The following is a 21523-nucleotide window of genomic DNA, read 5'->3' on the forward strand; positions in this document are numbered from 1 at the left end:
ACATTGTAAGCAAGTCAGCTATCTTCAATATCTGAAAGAACACCAGAATAAATTATCAAATAATCAGTTCATAAGCACCTAGAGGATATCAAGGTAATCTAGGACAGCCTGGGTTCATTTGTTAAGAACAAATAATGTCAAAGCAATCTAAATCCCTTTCTGACAGTATAACTGCTTAACAGTGAATGGCAAAATAATAGGTATTTATGTCTGGATTTCAGTTAGGATTTCAACAATGTCTCATCTGACCTTTGTCTAAGCATATGGCAGAAATGTGATGTAAATTAAATCATTATGAAACAGAAGTGTAATTTGTGGAGACATATTTTTAAAGGAAGAGTTCTCGGTAGGTAGTTTGCTGTCAAATGGGTGGATAGCATTTAAAAGGAGTCTCCATACAGGTATGTGTTGGTCCTAGTCAAATATCAGGATTTGTAAGGTTCTGGTTAGTGGAGGAATAGTCCAAACCAGGTTCGATAGAGGTAAATGACAACCCTTTCTTTGTGTAAGCATAGATTAGACAGAGCTGTGCAGGCATTTGTGAAGGTATACTCCCTTAGAACAAGAGTGATCTCTGAGAGCTTTTACAGTCCTACGTGTCTTTGCTTTCTATTTACATAACTACTTGAGTTAAATGAGACTTTTCTGTTTTGTATTTTTATGAAATGGCAATTTTGTAGGGCTGTTTTCTTTTCAATAACCCTGTTCTTACCACCTCAGAGTAGAGGCACATGAATAAGTTAAGCTGAGGTTGTTAGTTTGTCTCTCAAAAATGATATAGCCCCTCTCCTGTTTGACCAAAGGGTAACTCATGTTGTTGTACGCATGCAGGCCAGGACAGAGCCTTTGCAGGCTTTGAGAATCCTGAGCTGCTTGCTTCTGTGCAGCTACTGTGGCGAGATTTATGCCTGAAAGTTTGCCTTTCTAACTTCTGTCTCTAGAAAATGTTTAAGAAACAAGAAAATGTTTAATTAATTATATATGCAAACTGATTTTGGTATGAAAATATGGTATCTCTAGAAGAGTGAATATATTTTTTTCTATGGCACTAGATTTCTAATCTTATGTTCGTGTATAGCACAAGCATAAGACAGGAGTTTTGGCACTTGAAGGCAAGATGGGTCAAGAAACCAGCAGCTATTGACTTTTCTGCTGCAGCCAGCCTTAGGGATGAAAGACTGATTCTTGCCTTGCTGTGTGTTCCAGATTCTTGTTGGCAAAATCTGTAGCCACACGCTTATCATTTGATTGTCATGTATCACACAGGGAGTGCAGACTAAACTGAAGCTCAGTGGAGCTTGTGACAGCAACAGCAACTAAAAAAACCCAATCCATATCAAATCTCAGAATCAGAACGATGCAAAGATGAATACATTTCAAAGGTCTGCGCAGTGTCTGACTTGAGGTCATTTCAAATCAGCAGTCACAGCTGTCATAGTCAGGTTCTATAAAACCTAAAAGGAGCAGAAGAAATCCCTGCATGTGCACACATGCAAGCACACTTCATGTCAGACACTCATCAGGTATTCAGAGAGGAAAGAGAGTTACACAAGTATATGCAAATATTCTCCTGTGGACACAAGTAAAGAACTGCTAACGTTCTTAACCACTGCCCTCCCTCTCCCCCACTCCCCCTGGAGTTACTTTCAAATGTTTGATTCATTTCCATATAGCAGTTTTATTATTTCCCCCCCTCGACAGCCTCTCCATGGCTGCAGGTCTCACTGTGTTATCCACCTAATTAGCAAGGGAACAAGCCCTGGCTGCGATTTGCATTTCTGCCACGTTCTTGCCCAGTCAAACTGTGCAGGGTGGTGGGCACTCAGGGCCTGGCTGTAGCACAGATGTTTCAACTAATGGGAGTTGTGCCTTCTGCTTCTGAAATAGCTGTTGATTCACTGTTGATAGAGTATGAAAAATCTGTATCTCAGATAACTATGGTCAGTATTTGTGATCTAACATGTCGTTACTAAATTCATGTTTCATAGAATCATAGAATGGTTTGGGTTGGAAAGAGCCTTAAAGTTTGTCTAGTTCCAAACCCTCTGCCATAGGCAGGGACTCCTTCCACTAGACTAGGCTGCTCAAAGGCCCATCCAACCTGGCCTTGAACACTTACACTTTACACCCCTCGGCAAAGATCTTAAGTTGTCTTTGGCACGGTACTTGGCTACAAGAGGTTTCTGTACTGTCCTAAGGGAAAAAAAGGGTCATTACGCACTTACTCCAGAGGCTCCTATTAAAAGATTTTTTAAAAAATCCTTTGAAAAAATTCTCTCGTGCTATAGAACACAGAGTTTTTCTGAGTGACTTTACTGGTAGACATAATTGCCTACTCTGATGTGCCAGTGTAGTTAAGGGCATGAGCTGTGTGTTGCTCTGCTTTGCATCTCTATCACATCCATGGCAGCTGGGTCGTGACAATTCCATCCGAATAGGAAGGGTTTAATTAGGCTGGAGGAGAGTTGTGCAGTGAAGCCCAAAGAGGGAGGAGTCTGTCTTCTGGCCTTGTTGCATTCCCCTTAATTTGATACTCTTCTATTCTGAATCTTTGTTCAACTTACTGAATTGGTGGCATAAGGATTCCCAGCTCCCATCCTTCTCCCCATGTCCTTTTACACTGACTATTCCATAACTCACTGGTTGAAGAACATAAAGATCATAGAGGTCATTTTTGTGCTGGGTGTAGCACAAACTATAGATCGTCACCAGGTGTTTCTGGATCAGTCATGTAAGAGATGATCCAGGGCTGAGTGGGAGCATATTTTTTTCTCTCTCTTAAGTTAAAGACTTCAAACAGCAGAAGTTCTCCTGAATCCTGGACATGATAATTGGCCTTATAGTTAAGCTTTTTTTTGTGTTTATCTACATCTGCCTTGTGCCTGATTCAAACTACCAAATATTGATATGCCTTTTTCTTAAAAAAAAAACTATAGTCAAGTATTATCAGAACTCTTTCCACTCTATCCACTTAGGTACTGTAAACAAACTACCTTTGATAAACAGATTAAGACTCCCTGTCTGTCATGGAGGGATTTGTTTTACAGGTCTCATTTTACTCCCATAGCTTGCTTCAGAACCCTTTCCCCAGCTAATCAGCATCCTGTCTTCACATGTGTTGATCTTGTTTCCTCTCATCATCCTGAATATTTTTTCAGGTCCTGGCAGTCCTGGAGAAACTCTCATTTGGGAAGCTCTTGTGCTACATGTATGACTTTGCACTTGACTATAGTCAGACACAAGTTGTTCGGATAAGCCCACCTTACAAACTACCACCATTATTTATGACTGCCCATCATTATTTATTTCTCTGCCAATTCTTCTGTCACAGAAATGGATTATCTATTTTTCTTTTAATTAATTGATAGAGATATTGAATAGTTTTACACCTAAAACAGATTTCTTATGTGCTTAGTAGAATAACTAACATATAATGATGATTCCCCATTTACAATTACTTTTTAATGACACATCAGTTGAGTGGGAATTGAATTTGTTTAATAAGGGCAACATTGATTTGTGTAGTACTATTTTTTTATCAAACACCAAAAAACACAAAGTCATCTGCCTTATAGAATCCTAAGTATATTGTAGCAGTATCAGTTTCTCTATCAACCAAATTTGTAAATGCCTCAAAAACTATGTTAAAGTTTTTGGTGGGACAAAGTATTAGTCACATTGTCACATAAAATCTTGTCACATTGTTTCATATCAATGATGCCTCCTTTTTATACTACACTGTCTGCTAACTAATCTCATAGAACTAATGCTGGGTTAAGCAGCCCAGAAGCCACACAGAATGCTTTGTAAGTATTTTCACACACCAGATTATTTTCTCCAATGCAATAGATTTGTCTTGGTATTCTGAATTTTATTAAACATAAATAAAAACTAAAGATTCAGGTTGGCATACACCTTGCCTAACATTAGCTTTCTAAATCCTAGGACTTTGTGTAAATCAGTCACCTGGGTATCTTCTACAGTCTAGAAGCTGCCTAGGCTAAGAGGGCAGCTTGCCTGTTTGTAAGGTATATTTCATAGTAGGTGAGATTAAATGCCAGAAGACAAAATGTCCTTTGGGGTACTGTTCTGTTTTTTTGACTATGAAATGCATGAACTGAGCAGTTTATTTAATCTTTTGGGTAGCTGTTTGTTGAGATGCTTGCTAGCCTCAGAAAGTTCCTCATTCCTTCTTTTACTAGTCTTGTTCCCAGACAGGCATAATAATTTTTACTCATATGACCAGACCATGTGGTCTCTAAATATTTCCTTAGCTATCCCATAAACTAGAACAGATACACTGCATGTCTATATTACATACTTCTGCTGAGACATTTTGGTGTCCAGGAAAGGCAATTGATCTTAGGGACAGAACCTGCAGCCTGTGACTGGAGGAGGCAGATCCTATGGCCCATTGTTTGGGACTATTCATACAAAGAATGGCTGCAGATCTGGGATCTGTACATACCTCATGGCACTGGCCTACATGCAGGTCCTGCATCATCACCAATGACAGCATCAGGATGTTAAAAGAGGCACAGTGTAAATTGTTCTGGTATAAAGCAAAAGGTAAAGGAATAAAGAATGGTTACAAAACAGTTGAGGTTTCATGGATTGCTGTTTCAAAGAAAGACATGTCCTTTTACCTGGATTTACTTTTCCCTAGTTAACCAAATCTAGTAGCAATGGAATTGAGAAATAAAAAGGGGCTTTGCAGTTTCCCAAACCCATATAACAGTATAAGAAATGTCCTACTTAATGGTCCACCATTAGTGCCAACTGGAGACTGTATTTAGGAAAAGCAAATTAGTATTTATGTCATAAAAAGAGGTATTATATAAATCAACATTGCTCTTATTAACCAAATCTGTTTCCTTGTGGGCCACCCTGGGGAGGGAACTGCTCAGGAGGCTGTTGCCCTCCTACTTGCTGTTGAGGTATCTCCTTGTGGACATTTTGAAAAGCACAGGACTGTCTATTTTTGTGCAGTTCTTCAAGCTGTTGTTTCTTGAGCAATGAGAGTCTGCACTTCCCAGATTAGTTACATAGGCACATCCTCATGGCAGCAGATAAAAGATGGAAGAATTGACCCTTTTACAATTTCAGAAATCAGACTTAGAAAATGAACAGAACATTAGTGGTTGAAAATGTCTCATAATTTTAGTCCTTGACTTTTGATGTATGAATGCTTAGCACCAGCCAGTGCCTATGATTTGTCCCTCTGTGCCTTCACTTCCTAACTTGAAAATGTAGAGATTAATATCTTCCTCCTTCATGGGACACTGTAATTATAAAAAATTTAAAGATTATGAAATGTTCAGATACTGAAGAATAGACTCTATCCAGCAATCTGACCTACAGAGATATAAAATAAAGAGATTTACAAGAAGTGGCTGAAAACTCTTCTTAAAGGAAGGAAAAATCACCATCTAAAGAGATGGTTAGAGCATTGGGAAAATGAGCAAAATGTCAGCATGACCATTGCAAAATAAGAATGTAGAGACTTTAGAAGATTAAAAGGAAGCTTTGAGCAGTACATTTTCACAGATGTGGTTATAAGGGAGTCACATGGGACTGGGAGAATTCTGCCCAGAGCTGGAAGACCCATTGTGGAAAGTCATGTCTTTTCTGCTTTCAAATTCCCACGTTGCCATTGACTGGCCATGTGGCTCTGAGTAAGGCACCAACCATGCTCCCTGCTGGTGTCAGAGGGGAAACAGGGGGCCTGACAGGGAGTGATTACAAATGGAGACATTATATCAATATGTGTCTGAAAATTTGTAAGCTCTTCATGGGGATATACTAGGGGAAGCTGAAAAGTACCACCTTTTTTTAATCGTAACATTGACTAGAGAAGTTTGGAAGAAGATGGAGTCTCTGTTGTTATTTTAAAAATAGAATCAATGTTGTCATTGATGGAAGACAGAGAAGTGACACCGGGACAGTTGTTCTAGTGCTGGAGCATATCACCTGTCTGATCCCTGCAGAGTTTAGTGATCGACAAGAGATATCTGGTATCTTTTTCCATAAAGCAGGAACAGAAACAGTTGTCATCTCCAGATATGCCTCAGACCAGTTCTGGAGCCACTGGAGGATGAATGGCTTATTCAGCTTGGAATTGCTCTTTTGAGAAGTTCCAGGTGTGATGTGGCTTTTGGAAGGTGGGAACCATGGGAACTACACAGAGAACAGATAGTGCATTTTCCTTGGTCAGCAGGGAGACATTGCCATTGGGCTCTGCTCTCCTGGGCAGTGACAGAACAGGCAACACTTGCGGGAAATCATGGAGAGGACATTGAAGAGGACCTGCACTGTCTGGAGTTCAACAAGCATTTTCCCATGTGGAGATCTGTTCTCCCCACCCTACTTTGAATAACCTAAAATGCCTTCAGCTGCTGTGCTTCAAGAGGCAAACCATGGATACTTGGCACCTGTATGAAACATCTCACTGAATTAATAGAACCAGAGTGCATGGTAAAGACCTTTAAGCAAGTCTGCTCGTCTCCAGATAATTCAGAGGTTGCCCTGGTGGCATCCAGCAGTTCTCGCAGCTCTTCCTTGCAGCTTTCCTTGGCTTCTGACACCATCACTTCTTTGTCCCTTCCATTCCCATTGTAGCCATTTCATGTTTAATATTTAAACTCTGCGTTCCTCGGGAAGGGCCCATTCTTTTCTTCTCTGTTTGCATGTTGGCTAACATAGTCCATGACCAGGACTACTGAGTACTATGCTAATGATTATAATGTCAGTAATTAATAATGCTTTGTTCTTTGATCTCTGGGCTTGCCGAGGCAGTCAGCTGCTGCAATTGTTCTCTGCCCTAGGGCTGAGTGTGTAGTCAGGTTGCTTTATTGGCTATCTGGTGGTTTGATCTCGGTTCCCCCTCCTATGTGCTGACCCTGCCTTCAGACTGTCAGACTGGAGTCTCCCAAAGCCGTTTTGAGGGCAGTTGGCCAGGTTGCCTTTGAATGCGGTTCTTCTATTAGGAACAGCTTGTGTGCTCTACTGCTATTGGTACCTTTCACAGTGCTCACACCAGCTCACAGAAAAAGTGTGTTCAAATTTCTCTGCTGTGCTGCTGCCTTGTCATGATGCAGCAGTGGTTTTTACGCTGATGAAGGTATGGACTATTCATGGGTCACTTCTTGCTTCCAAGTCCTTATATCCATACACAATTTCTGTTGGTTGACAGAGGACTTTAAGGGGAGAAATCAGAAACAATAAATATCTCTGAATGACTAGAATGAATTTCTCAAGTGATCTGGGGAGAAAATATGATAGAGTGGTATGGATCCATGTCTCATGTCTCAAATCATGCATTCTTGTCTATTTTCTGGGGGGGATGAACTGCCAGGGAAAGTTGTATGTGCAGTCCTGGAAATATCAGTGGAGATTGTATGAGTTGCCTGTGCAGCTTTGAGGGACAGAGGGACATTGCCCAGATCCTGAGCAAATGGCTTCTCCAGAGCAAATTGCTTCTCCACTTGTGGCTTAAATTCCCCTAATAACAGAAGTGAAGAAAATACTAATGACAGCAAGAATGGGTTGATTATTTGCTTTAACCTCACCCCTTTTTTTTTTTTTTTGTTAACTTTTTAAAAATCATCCTAAGGCCATTTCTTCTCCCTTGACAGTTGAAGAGGCTCCCACCAAACTATCTCTGTAGGTAGCTGAACTGTGCCCTGCTGATAATCAGCCATGCTGACAGGGTCTGAGTGGAGTCACTGGGACAAGCCAACTAAAAATAATGTGGATATCTGAGGTCCGAAAGTGTGACTAGAGATAGGTGGGGCCTCTTCTCCCCAGCAAGACCTCTAACACTTGCTCCAGAAGTGGAGTAGTGCCAGTTTAGATCCCCATATATTAGCATGCCATCAGGAGGCTGAGTGTGAGGCGGTGTCAGGATAAATGGGAACCCTTCTACTTTATTCCAGGCTCTATTAACATAATTTCCAAGCCATGCAGAACAGTCTGAATACTGTACAGGTCTAACATCTAAAGAGGAACCTAAACTAGTGAGTCACTCCAGTAGGGTTGTACTGAGACAGCAAAGTTGGAAACTTCATCCCTTCATCAAAGCCACAGGAGACCAGGGAATGGCCTAGACTGGCAGGATTAGAAATACAATGTGTTAGAGAACATGGCAAGAGGCCTAATCCAGTTTTTGGTGACATGCCTGAACAAACAGCTGTGACAGAGAGCTAAGAAATTTGATATTTGTGCTTGTGTTAGAATGAGCCCAGTGGAATGGTTATTATCATCTGCTGAATTGGAGAGAGCATGATGGAAAGTCAGGATGGATCTCTTCTAGCCGGAGAATGTGACCTATCAAAAATGACAGATACTTTCTCAGGACTTGCTGAGTTTTCCAAGTTATCCAGCATCAGTTCAGCTGCAGTAATGGAGAGGACTAAGACACCCTTGCAGTAAACCCACATGTTCACTTTGGAGTTCCAGAGATGGTCATATTTGACACAAGGCTTCAATTTTCTTGTGAAGTCTTTTGAGGGATTTGCAGGCACCTTGATACACACAGGTCTCATTTTTCTTGGGAAAAATGTTTCCTACAGTGAAGAAAATAAAAGATTTCCTTTCTGAATTCTCATACTTCCATCCCCTCCTCTTGGCAAAGCAATCAGTACTTCTAACAATGGATTCAGCCTTGTGGATGAACTGTGGGAAGAGAGTTGAGGCCCAAACATCTTGCCCTGCCAGATACTTGCTGGCTGGACTCGTTAATTCTATGAAAGAAGGAAGATTGACATAAAACCATCTGAAAAGCAGAACTTGGAACAATCAGCTTCTTCTGAATACTGGACCCCTGAGAGTTTCTTTTCCAAACAAGATATGGCAGTACAGGAAAGAGGAAGAAAACGGAACCTTCAGTTCCATTTTATTGGTGCGTTAGCAAGAATCACCCATTAGCTCATTCTCATCTTGCTGCTTCACATAATGGATTTCAGATACACTCTGATGTCTACCCTGAGACTGATGCTGACCCCTTCTGATCTCTCGCCTGTCCTCCAGATCATCTCCTTGAAGTTAGGAAAAGCAGACATATTCCAGCAATCTTGGAAGAATTGCAGGATTCAGGTTCATTTAAATGCTGTTAGGCAAATGTTGTTAAAGGACAGAACAAACCCTGATGTAGGGTTACACCATCGTGTGAAGAGCTGTTTATTCTTGTTCTCTGTTGATGTTTCACTCCTATTTTCTTTTGTTTAATGAAAGGTCCACAGTCCTTCCCTTTTCATAAAGGAACTGCAGTATTTATTATGAACATAAAGACTCCCTGCTCAGGGGACAGTTAATGAGCATGTAGTAAGCAAGTAAGAGCCTGCATAAACAAAAAATAAAGATAATTCTTTATTCACCTCAACCACAGAGTCCCAAGTCTCTGAAATCTTGGCAACCCCCAAACTCAAGAGTTCCTCCCTCCACCAGGATGAGACATTAGCTAGTGTATCGAGCAATTACATAGGGTATTTTTTTCTGCAGAGTTGTGACATCATGCCTGGCAGCTCCCCAAGGCACCAGATCCAATTACCTGAGTCACCAGCAAAGGGAAATTGCCAAGGGGCTGTCACTGAATTCAGCTCTGGTGAATGCAAGAGCAGAAAAAGCCAAGTGAAATGGCTGACAGCAGACAGGGGGAGGGAGAGAGGAGAAAAGGAGCAGCAGCAGCAGCAGTTCCTCATCAGACATATGGAAGGAGAAATGGGTAAGGAAAAGATGAAAGAAATCCAGGGAGAAGCAACTAAAAAGAGCTGTAGGGGAAACTCCATTAAGGGAATTTCCAAGTATTCCCTCTGTCCCACATAAGAGATGACTGGAGCCATTAGACTGACTCAGCACAAATGCTTTTAGAGCTCTTTTTTGGTATGTAATTTAAAAATTAGTCTTCCCTGTTGATGGAACGAATGCACTTTTCTTTTGTGATCCCATCTGGAACCCACTTTACTAATTTGCTGTGTTTTCCAGCTTCTTGCAAAAGCAGTTTTCAAGGATTGAGAAAGAGACGTCCTCCTTGCTCACCAATCCCTGCCCTGGGTAATGCATCTCTTTACAGCTGCAATATCTTCCTTGCCTGGAGGAGTTTGCAAGGAGTACAAGGTTCCTCTAAAGCTGGCACGTGGAGCCTTGTTTTCATAACCAGGCCTCTGGAGGCTTCTGTTAATTACTTCACCAGAATTCTTACATATAACAGCAAAATGAAATCCCCCCAGCACAGACAAGAAATATAGGCCTCTGTTGCTTAAGGAGCCAGCACTGAAGTGGTGACTTTAACATGCACAGAAGTATACCAACTGACATGGAAATCTTGGCATAAATAGGTTCCCTATACAGACCACATTTGCAAAAGAGGAGGTACTTCAAGGGAGAATTTAACCCGTGTGTGGCATGATCAGCTACAGTCACAGAAGGTTTTTTGTGCTCGGCACAGGCAGTGCACACAGAGAGAATTATACAGAAGCACAAGCACATGCAGATATACCAGGTAAGATGAAGAAAGAGAGTCCATAAACCACAGGAATACACACTGTTCACAAGCACAGATTGAAGTGCTGTGCATACAAAAGCTATTAAGATGTAGCTGCAGCCTCATTAATCTGAGCTGTTTTACAAACCTTATTCTCTAGCTTTCGTAGGGGATTTAAGTGAAAAATGAGGCCATTTTGAAATCTGGCAAAATGCCTCCTTCCTCAGAGCGTACTACAGAATAAAATTCTTATATAATGTCTAAAGCACAAGGGGGAGGGGCATCTCCAGAAAGGAACACGTCTGGGCATGTGGTTGCATGTAAACTATTAGCTTTATCTGCACTGCAGTGCATTTGTGCAAGCATTCTGTGTGCCTGTGCTGTGTGTGGGGGGTGTGGGTGTACTGAGGCTACGTGAATTGGTTTGTGCATCAGAGAAGCAGAGGAGGGACCTTTGAATGTGAATCTCATACCTGCCATAGCATCCAGGTTGGAAAACTTGCAATGGCTGACCTTTGGGGTCTACGACAAAGGCTACAGGTTAAGCAGGAATAAGGGTCTTCATTTATCATGTGTGGGTCGGGTAGTTGTCTAGAAATAAAGATACCTTGTCAGCATTATGACCTTTGCTTTTGTGTTTGTGAGCTTCTAATACTGGAACCCTATAGCTTTAGATGAAATGAAGGATATGAGCAGATAAATGGGTCTGTGTATGATTTGACTACCTATAGAAATATTTACATGCATCTTGTTCCTTCCTATCCTGCATTATTTTCAGAGTTACGGACTCAGAAACTGAGCAGTTAGTCTTTATTGAGATTGCCTCTGGCAGTGCAGACACTCAAGCAGCTTTGAACAGGTGCTGCAGACAAAATCTTTCCTAAGCAAATGATTCTTTGTCTCCTGTAGATTTATGCCCTTCTTCCTCAGTCATACAGTAGCCCATGTTACCTCTGCAATTTTGCAGCTCCTCATTTGAGTGGGAAACTGAACATAGGCAAGTTGCTTGTGTGTTGGTTGGGCATCGGTTCAGGCAGGCTGACTGGTCAACTGGCTGCTACCAGAGCATACCACAGTTAGATTCTGCCTTCCTTCCTCTCTGTGGGGACAGTAATTTGGGTTGCAGAACTTTTTTTCAGCCATTCATTTTCATGGAATTTATTGCATGAGATTTTTCCTGGGTTTTAACTGCCTGTGAATTCTGTGCATTGCAACTCTGCAACTCATCACAGTGTTAAAAAGGTAAAGTGGGAGAGAGGTGCATATACAACAAGCACACTCACATAAGCTTTCTTTCCTTGGGAAGATAGTCTAAAGAAGAATATTTACTTCTCTCACCAAGCAGAATTTACCTGGTCTAGGACTGAAGTTAAGCAAAATCCTGCTCTGTAACATGAGCAGTCTTTGGGTCTGATATCTCCCTGCAGAGGGAAAAAAAAAAAAAAAAAAAAACTATTGCCAAGGAATTATGGTGGGGGAAGGAGTTGATTTATTTCTTTAAGATTACCTCCTCCCACTCCGGTTTCAGATAATCATTTCCATGTCTGAAATAAATGACCTATATAATACCATAGGCTGTCTTTCCCCAGTTTTCTCTGGGTGTATTCTCCTAACTGGATGTGGGGAGTGTACTTGCAGAACACAGGGGCACACCCAAGCTAGATTTCCTTGGGTTAATTCAGGTTAATACACTGCTGCTGGAGAAATGTGATCCACAGGTAGCTGTCTCAACACCTACCCGCCGCCTCTGCAGGAACCCATCCTGACGCGCTTCCCTCATCCTCCTCCCCATGTGTGCTGGGTTAAAATTAGGCCTCTTGTGTTTCTCTGGGGCAGAAAGGCGTTCGCCTGCAACTGCAGTTCCTGCTCGGCAGCTGCCAGGGCAGGGCCACCCCAGGGGCATGTGGAGGCTGGAGGCCCAGCCAGGCACACGCCATCTTCCACGGGCAGAGCCACCACACAGAGCCTGCGCTGGCTCAGGGCACACAGTGCCCACCTGTGTGTGCCTGGGGCGGACTCGCGGGCACCCGCCTCCCACCTGCCTTGGGTAAAGTGGCTGCTTGCTTGGGACTGCCTGGTGACAGGCACATTTTCAGAGTTGTGGTGGGAAGGGGACAGCACCTTGACAAATGGTCTCCTTCTTCTCCTTTCCACCTGTGGAAAATTTCTGAGCAAAAAAGGGGAACATGTTGAGGAGCAGCCCCAAAAGCAGGTCAAGTGGACAGATGTGTGGTATGTTTATACATGGTGTTCACAGGATGGGCTTAGTCCTCAGGTATATCAACAGCCTGGTTCCAGGGGAGACTGCAGTACAGTGCAGTACAGTGCACTACAGATAGCCTGACTGGGGTGCTGGCTGCAGTATGGCTGCAGCGGTACTGAGCTCGGCTCACAAGGATTTACTGTGCTTGCTTTGTCATATATAGGTTTGGTTTTGTTTTGAATCAGACTGTTCATCACACATCTCTTCATTTGAATTCAGTGTTCCCAGTGTAGTGGCATCTGAATAGGTCCTTGAGGTGTCGCTACTGCAACAATAATGCCAATAATGATAACAACAAGGGGAGGATCACAAGTGCAGCACAAAGTACTTGTTTCTAGCTTTCAGATCGATCAATACTCTGACCTTCAAAGTCAAGGCATATTTATCTACTGAAGGTCTTTTTAATACTTACTTGGAATTGTAGTGTGTTTTTATACTGCCCCTCTGCAACCTCAGCAATTTGGTTTGTGGTACCAGGCTATCCGTGTGGCTCAGTAGGCAGAGGAATCTGAAACAGCTGCTTTAGAAGATTTCAGAAAGCTTCACACTCTTTCTAAAATGGCTGCTTTGTAGCACATAGATCTTAGAAGGAACAAAGGGCGATAGGTGGTTAGAGGTTTGTCTGCAGTGACCTGAATGATTCATGGACAACAGGGTTGTGTGTGAGCCGGTGCAGAGAAAGCCGCACAGCTCAGCCTGCCTGTCAGCCTGCCACTGGACAGGGAGCACTGCACCATCCATCCTCCTGTGCCCAGACCCCACCCTCAGAAGCCCCAGATCGTGGCTGTTTGAGCCTGCTTCATCCTCCCAGCCCAGGTGTCAGCCAGGCTGGGGGTGTCACGTAAGCAGGACCTCATCTGGTATGCATGTCGGGCAGCTGTGCCGTGACGGCGCGTTGTGATCTGTGTCCCCTGGGTGCCTGATCTGCAGAGGACGCTGGTCTCTCTCCCCTGTTTGCTACTTCAGCTCAAGCAGCTTTGGAGGCACATTTTACATTTTGGAGACAGGCACTTTAGTCCCAAGGGGGCGACAAAATGGCTGGAGCGGGTATTTGCATATATCCCTATTTATACATTGTGTTGTAGGCATGGATAATGTACAGTGCAATGCAACCTGTACGGGCATAAATGGAGCCTGCTCTCAGCTTCAGCACACACAGCAGCACGCACTCAGCCTTTGCTTTACAACAGCACTGGTCCCGGGCTCTGGCCAGCGTGCAGCACATTCCAGCGAGGAGTGAGGTTTTACAGCTGAAGCCCCTGAGGTGGCCCTATTCTCCTTCCTCCTGTTGTTGCACAGTAAGGGATGGGGTGTCTAACCAAGACTTCAGCTCTCATGTTGTTGGCAGGGGAGTGGAAACAGAAGCCACATGATTTCTAATGAAATGTATTCCATGATCTGTTCTGTCCAAAGCAGGAAGCCTTTCCCCAGGGGCTTCCTCCCACCCCTGTGTCCGTGGGCCAGCAGGAGGGCTCATCGTGGTAGGCTTGGAACCTCCAAAGCAGATGGATTTTCCACGTTGTACACACAGCCTGCTTCCTCCTTTTAGATGATGCAAAACATGCTAGGGGCTGGATCTGCAATGTTCCCAGGAAAACAGCATATATGGCTGCATATGTGGTGGTGGTGTGAGGTGGTGGAGGAGACAGGGAGGGACGAGAGAGTAGAGAATAATTTTTCTGCCATGCAAAATGTGTCCTACTTCATTCTTTTGGTCTGTTCTACCCCCATTCCTCATATTTTGGTATCTACATGTCTGTGCAGAATTTCAGGCACTTGGGGCTCCCAGGAGATAGCTTCATTTTTCTGTTAAAAATGCTTATTGAATTTGACAAATGATGATTTATGACAGGGCAACCCGCATGGGGCGTGGTGAGGAGTCTCAGCGCCTCGTCACGGACTGGGAATCTATTTCATTCCCATCTCAGCTCCTTGCCTGCCTTTCATTGGAGCTCAGAGCAGATCAGGCACAACAGATGCTGGGAATGTACTGCTTAGCCAAGAGAGAGACTGAGAGACACTATGACAGAAACAAAGAGATCAGAGCTCTTCTCCCAGGGTCTCTCCCTTTAACCAATGGCAACACTTCCAGGACCTTGTAGGGCACTCAATAAATAAATTAGCCTTAACTGCCCTGGTAGCCTAGGTGTGAATCAAGCACCACTGAATTGTGTGCATGTCATGACTAAATTCAGTTTTCAGACCCTGCTTGCTGTTCTCTGGGCCATCTGAGAGCTGGATTTTATGGATGCAGCTTAACCAGATATGCAGCAGCCCCTCCTTGCTACTGTGTGCTCCGGCCATTCCACTTTCACTATGCACCTTTGTCTTCCAGCATTCTTCTTTTTCTGGTCCTGGAGCCCACACAGCTCTGCCTCCACACTTTGTTCTCATCACAGATGCAGAGAAAGTTGAGACAGGCCAGGTCTGCAGGACAAGGAAATGGAGGCTTTGTGTTGTGCCATGTGACTGTGGCCATGCTATGTTCAGAACCAGTTCAGGCCTCTCTGTGTCTTTGCTGCTTTTGAAAAACACAGATCTGAACCTGACAAATGAGGCCTGGGCAGAACCAGTGGGGTAGTTTCAGGACCACACTGCTGGAGCTGCAAGGGCTGGGAGCTGTGGTGCAAAGAAACCTGAGAAATTTCACACAAATCCTACTGGATGCAGCAAAGCTTGTCAGTCCTGGCTTAGCACCAACCTGGTTTCCCTTAGAACCAAGCAGGTGTCTTTCCACTGTACTCTAAGCATGGTGAAGCTCTCTTAGCTCAAGCACTATATAGATGCAGAAAAGCAGCTCATGTCTGGCATCGTGCCCAAGCTAATAATCCCTCCCACACCCAGAGTGCTGGGATGTGCAATATGGAGATATTTGAATGGTCCTGTTGGGAAGCAGCCCAGGTCCATCAGGGTTGATGATGAGCCAGAGCTAATAATTCCTGCTGGACTCAGGCTGAGCTTGTGCAGAAAGACTGGGTGTCCTTGCATCGCATTTCTAGCACATCCTGTGCGCCACACGCTAATGGTGATTTGTGCTGCCTGAGGTATATCCCAGCCCTGTGTCTTGGGTCATGGAAACTTGACAGTAATGTCCTGGGTCAAGACAATGCATGCACCAGTCCTTTTGGTGACAGCAGTATGTGAGAGGCAGGAGGGTGGGAAGGTCTGGAGTGGGACACTCCTCTGTTGGCAGGGACCTCAGAGTGGTGAGGGAGAGGCTGGGCTGCACATGGCTGCTCCAGATGGAAGCCATTAACTGGGAATGTCTGTGATGTGGTCTAGAGCAGTGTAAACAAGACCCATAAATTATCCAGCACCTTGTAAGCAGGGCTGGAAAGGATACCCTTCCAGCCTCTTGTTCCCTCCCTCTTTTCCTATCTCCTTCTTCCTTTCACCTCCTCTTCCTCTATTCCCCATATTGATGTAGACATTTCTTTATTTCCATGTGTGGTTAAATAAGTTTGTGCTTTCTTCAGTCCTTCTGGTTTTAACCTGTGCCACTATTCCTGACAGAAGGAAGAATGCTAGAGCTGGAGAGGGGCCAAGGTCTCAGGTACCACCACTGAGGTAAATTAGCCCTTGGGTGGGTGAACACAGCTCACTGGCTTGCTGGCTATATTCACCTCTCCAGACACTCCTGACAGCAGCATCGCCCTCCCAGCAACTCTGTCCGGTCTCTTTGCCTCTGATATTGTTTAGCTGTTTCCCTGAGGAAGGGGAAAACCACCAACCTGTGGAAGGTCTAAACCAACTCAATATTCTGACAAAGACACTGTTTATAACAGCACTAGTGAATTATCCTGTCTTCTTCAGGCTCCAAAGTAGTGTCTGTCAGACTGTTTGTGTACAAAGATCAGTGGAAAGGATTAAGGAGAGAGAGGTTGGGCAGAAAAGTCTTTTACCTGGCAGGTTCTGTTGGAATGGCTAAGCTGACCATACTGGATGCCCCTCCCTAGGAACTGCTTCTTCTCCAGGCAGCAAAATCAAACCACATATTTATGTTTGTGCATCTCAGTGATCCCAACTCAAAGCTCTAGAAATTATAAATACTAATATTTCTTCACTTGCTATTGAAATGTAGCTATTTCTGGCAAGGAAGAAGGAAGTTATTTAACAGAGCATAGCAACACTATGCAACATTTGAAGCAGCAGGGTGCTGTATCCAGCCATCTATGATATGGAAAATTTAGGAAGCAAAATGAAATTGGTCAAATTGAAATACTAATTAACACCATGATTCTCCGTCACAGACATGTGATTTCAGCTCTGTTATTTCAGGGCCTGGAAAGGAATTTCAATTTTGAAAATGAGATGAGTCTTCTAGCTATACCACATGCCCAGCACAGCACTGGTATCACTCCTTACCATCTGCTGAAGTCCAGCAGGTCTATTTACTTTGGGCTCCTCTGAGAAGGTGTCATGCAGTCAGAAACCTCTGCCACTAAACCCCAGTGGGAATACTGCCCTGAGATAAATAACTTCAGAACAAATGTCATGAGTGCCTGCATTTCTTATTGGGCAGCACCAAATTATGAGTTTGTTACATCTTAGCTAGCCAAATGCAGAGTATCTCTATAGGGGGTGATGCTTCTTCTGAATAAAGGTGTTGTAACCCCCATGAGACCATGCTGTTGAGGTGTATGTCATCTCTCCAGGACAGTGGATGGAGTATGGTGGGTCCCCTGCAGCGACACATGTCCCAGGAAGCCACACAGCTTGGTGGCAAAATGGCTTTTGACGGAATCTAATATGGATGGCAGTACCTCAGAAAGCAGATGTCAGGAGGAATAAGCCCCAGCCAGCTGGACTGCTGCATGATTTAGACAGCAGCCTAATGTTTGTTCCTTACCACCTCCAGGAGGGTGTCTCTGCTAATAGGGCTTCTTCCTGTCAGCAGCCATTCTCAGTTTCTTGAACAGTAATGAAGTAAAACTGCTTTGGGCAGAAAAGTGTAGACGAGAGTGGGCAACATTCCAGACCTTTCTCAGGATTCTTGTGAGCACATCCAGAAGGTCACACACCTACATCTATACCATGGGGCAACCTACAACATGATTCTTCTATCAGTCCCATGGTCTAATCTTTATTATTGGGTTTACTCTCTATACTCTGTGTGTCCTTTTCCTACTGCCTGCTGCAGAGCTGAAGAGTCAGAGTAATGTTACAATCCTAGTGATTTCTGTGAGTTCAAATAGGATGCACCATTTTATGCCAGGAATGAAAGCGGCCTGATTATTATTAGATCTGGGACATAAAATGGTCTGGATAATTTATGATAACTAGAAGTATCTGCCCAGGAAAGGAGTCATAGTCAGATATGGTATATACAATATACATTTAAAACAGATAGAAGTTTTAGGGATCACTCCCCTAGTTCAAGGAAATTTCTTTTGCTGTGTACTGCAATGTACCCTTGGCCAAATGGATTACAAGCTATTCTCACTGTCCTCTGAGGCTTCATCAAGTGGACATAGCTCAGACTGGTCTTCATGAACAGATATTCTCGTCAATTTGTTAAGCCTCTGCTCACGTTTTTAGAGATTTTAAGGACAGAACAGATCATTTATGCTGGCTTTTTACATAATGCAAGCCCTGATTTTAATTCATCTGGGGCGCACCCTATTCATTTTTACTTTCAAATATAATAAGGATAAAGTATGTCTTTGCACAGTCCTTGTATTTAGAGCTGGAGAAGCCCTAATTGGTCTCATTTCATGTGTCTCCTGGGGACAGACAGAGGTTCCTCTATGAAATGAAGATACAAGTTCTAAATGATTTAAAAGATGGAGTTTCCAGTGTTTTCCTGGAAAAAAAATCTACTTCTACAAAAAGATCTTGTGTAGTTTCTCTTCTAATACTAGAATTATCACTATAAATACAATAATTCAAACCTCTGAAAATGTTTTCATCTCAAAAAAGGTTACCAGCTTTCTTTGTGCACTGCCTCTCAGGGGTTTGTACAGTTTTCACCTGCCTCCAAATTCACCTTAGTCTCACTCCGACATTTCTATTCAGGTGTAAAATCCCCAGATCCTTGGATCCACCACTTTCTAATTTTCTTGGCCATCTCAAAAAAGCCCTGCCTGTCAGCCAAGCTGAGCCTTCTGTTTCAGAGCACGCCCAGCAGTGAGGAGCTCCCGGCCCTGGGCGTCTCCGCAGCCAGGAAGCTGCTGCCGCCCACTGGGTACATCAGTGCCAGGGATACTGTCTCCATAGCAACGCAGGGCTTTTTTTGTTTTTCTGATGAACAGTTTCAAAGAATAGAAAAAGCACATCTGGAGCTGGTGTATTCATCTGCACCCCCCTCCCCAGCCTGCCAGAGTCAACAAGAGACAATACCTCAGCTTTAGCAGGCTGGGGGCTGGACATCCTAGGAGACAGAATGAGAGCAAGTGAGGTGTACAGCAGAGAGGAGAAGTGGATCGGGGCATATTATTGGATTAAGGGTGGGTTTGGGCTGGTAACCTTACTGTTGCCATATGAGGGGTTACATGGGAATATCTTAACCATATCAGCCTGCTGCATATTCTCTGCCTGCTACGTGTTGCTGAACGTTTGAGTAGGACTAATTTTTGTATTCCTTATTTGTAAAGCCAGAGTTTCTATGTGCCCTTAGTTCAGCCGCATGCCTTAGGGGGTAAAAAATTATCATCTTAACATTTTTCAGTCAGTGCTTAAAAAAAGTTCTTTAGATATGTCATTAGTTTCATTTTCTATGTCTGGTGCTTCAGCAAATGTCTTGCTGCTGTTGTTTACTGTGCAATAAATTCTCTTTTTGCAGCACTTAATGGCTTGTTGGGTATCAGGCACAAAAGCTGCTACTGCCATGGAACCATTCATAGTCCATTCTAGACTGCCCATGATTTCTCTTAACTTCTTTGACTCTTTATGGCATCAGCCTTCAGGTAATTTTTTGCTCTGTTCTCAGAATGGAGAACAGAGGATCCTTCTCTGTGCCCCTCCAGCTTCTGTTGCATACAGCAGTTTTAGCAGACAATTTTAAAAAGAAGTGATACTGGCTGGCTGTGTCCAGCACCGGAAGAGGCAGAGGAATCAGGCTCTCTGCCATCAACCTCTAACTTCAGCAGGCGGGATGTGGGAAAAAGCAAAGCCCAACCCCAGCCAAATAAAGCTGGCCTGCAAAAGACCTTCATTCCTGAGGAATTTTTGAATTAAATACTGGCTAGAGCCAGCCAGATTCCACTGCAAATGACTATGTCAACTGGTTTTAAATAACAGACTTTCATGTATATGTGTTTTATGTTGCTTCCCATTGTCTGTTGATTTCCCCACAGACACTGGGAAGTTAAATCTTTTGCTCAACGCATTTTTGTTCCTTCTTACTTGGCAAGCATTAATTTTCGGGTCTGACTGCAAACAAGATGGCTGGCTATGCATCCCTAGCTGTCTGCTCCCTGAATGGCTGTCGGAAGGAGGTGACAGCTGCCCTTGTGCAGACGACAAAATCAGTGCCTCTTTTGGGCTTTCTGGATGCCTACAACTTATTCCTGAAGCAGTCTCTGTTACTCTTCCTGTTATTTTTTTAGTGCTGTGGGAATCCCGCTGTACTTCTTATGGAACAAATCAGTCCTGACTACACTGGGCTCCCTTTGTAAATAGGCAATTAATTTCCAGACCTTTTCCTAAAAGTGCCAGCTTCAGCATGCAACAGTAGCCACAGATTGCAGAGTTGGTTTTGTAACTTATCTACCTCCAGCGTTGGTCCAGGAAATGAGACTTAGTCCCTCATGGGGACACAGTGCCCTTGTTACGCTGTATTAGAAGAACTCCGATTTCTTTGGGAAAAAAAAATGGCACAACTAAAGCCACCTGAAACCCTCTGTCTGGAAGAAAGTCTGACAGAGACTTGGAAAAGGCAGCTACAGTGTTCCTTGAAATTACTGAAAGCAAATGGTAATGAGGAACAGCTGGAAAGAATGAAATCTTCCACACAGCTGTATGTGCCACCCATATTGGCCCAGATCATGTGGCTATGGCTGGAAAATAAAGTCAGATCCCTTACAAGCACCTCCATGTTCCATGTAGCTGCTATAGTATGGATTTATTTTTAATGGCACCCGGGAGTGCCATGAGAAAGGACATAGGGCTGCCTCCCACAGGATGACTTTGTTGCTGTTGATGTTACTAAAGAACTTAAAAGTTATGGTTCTCCAGCTGCCAGAGTAGATGCCTATTTGTCAGAGTCAGTAGCACATGACACTGTTATTCAAATATTTCTGTAATGCTGTAGGTCTTGAACATGGCTGGTTGTCTTCCATGTGTCTCTACTTTGGTATATAATATTAGGTAAGTGTAATGTCTCTCTGGCTTTTGTCTAACAAAGATAAAATAACTTCATACAGCCCAGAATTTTATGGAAAGACTTTCAGAGCAAATCTGAATCCTCCCCATAAACCCCACCAGTATAGCTTCTGGCTTGGCTTGGGCCTTCTTTGCCTGGAGAAATCACATCAGTCATGATCTGCTGTTTGACCTGCTGGCTCATTTCAGCAACTTGGATTTAAGTGAACAGGTAAGGAGGAAGAGCCAGGGAAGATTGAATGTGTGAGCTCTAGAGTTATAATGTTCTTCTGCCTCTGGCTGAAACAGGCTTTTCTAGTGTTTTCTCATCTGTGAACTTCTAGGTTTTTTTTCCCCAAAACTGCTTGATACCAAAACTGCTCCCTAGGGTATGGAGTAAAGTCACCCATAGCTGCCATAGCATACTTGGAGAGAGATACAAACCTAGGAATGTCATTTGTTTGAGCTTGTCTCACTTG

At 43.5% G+C, this 21523-nt stretch overlaps 1 protein-coding gene and 1 long non-coding RNA gene across 2 annotated transcripts in view; both read left to right on the forward strand.

Moving 5' to 3' along the window:
• ANGEL1 (angel homolog 1) overlaps positions 1-21523 on the forward strand; it is a 190239-nt gene that overhangs the window by 123265 nt on the left and 45451 nt on the right. The gene's annotated exons all lie outside the window — the stretch shown is intronic.
• LOC139797092 (uncharacterized) lies at positions 7129-11181 on the forward strand. Its single transcript, XR_011726281.1, has 2 exons — positions 7129-9721; positions 9982-11181. It is a non-coding gene; the product is annotated as an uncharacterized lncRNA (long non-coding RNA).

The sequence above is a fragment of the Heliangelus exortis genome, chromosome 5 (assembly GCF_036169615.1).
Source record: "Heliangelus exortis chromosome 5, bHelExo1.hap1, whole genome shotgun sequence".
Lineage (NCBI taxonomy): Eukaryota > Metazoa > Chordata > Aves > Apodiformes > Trochilidae > Heliangelus > Heliangelus exortis.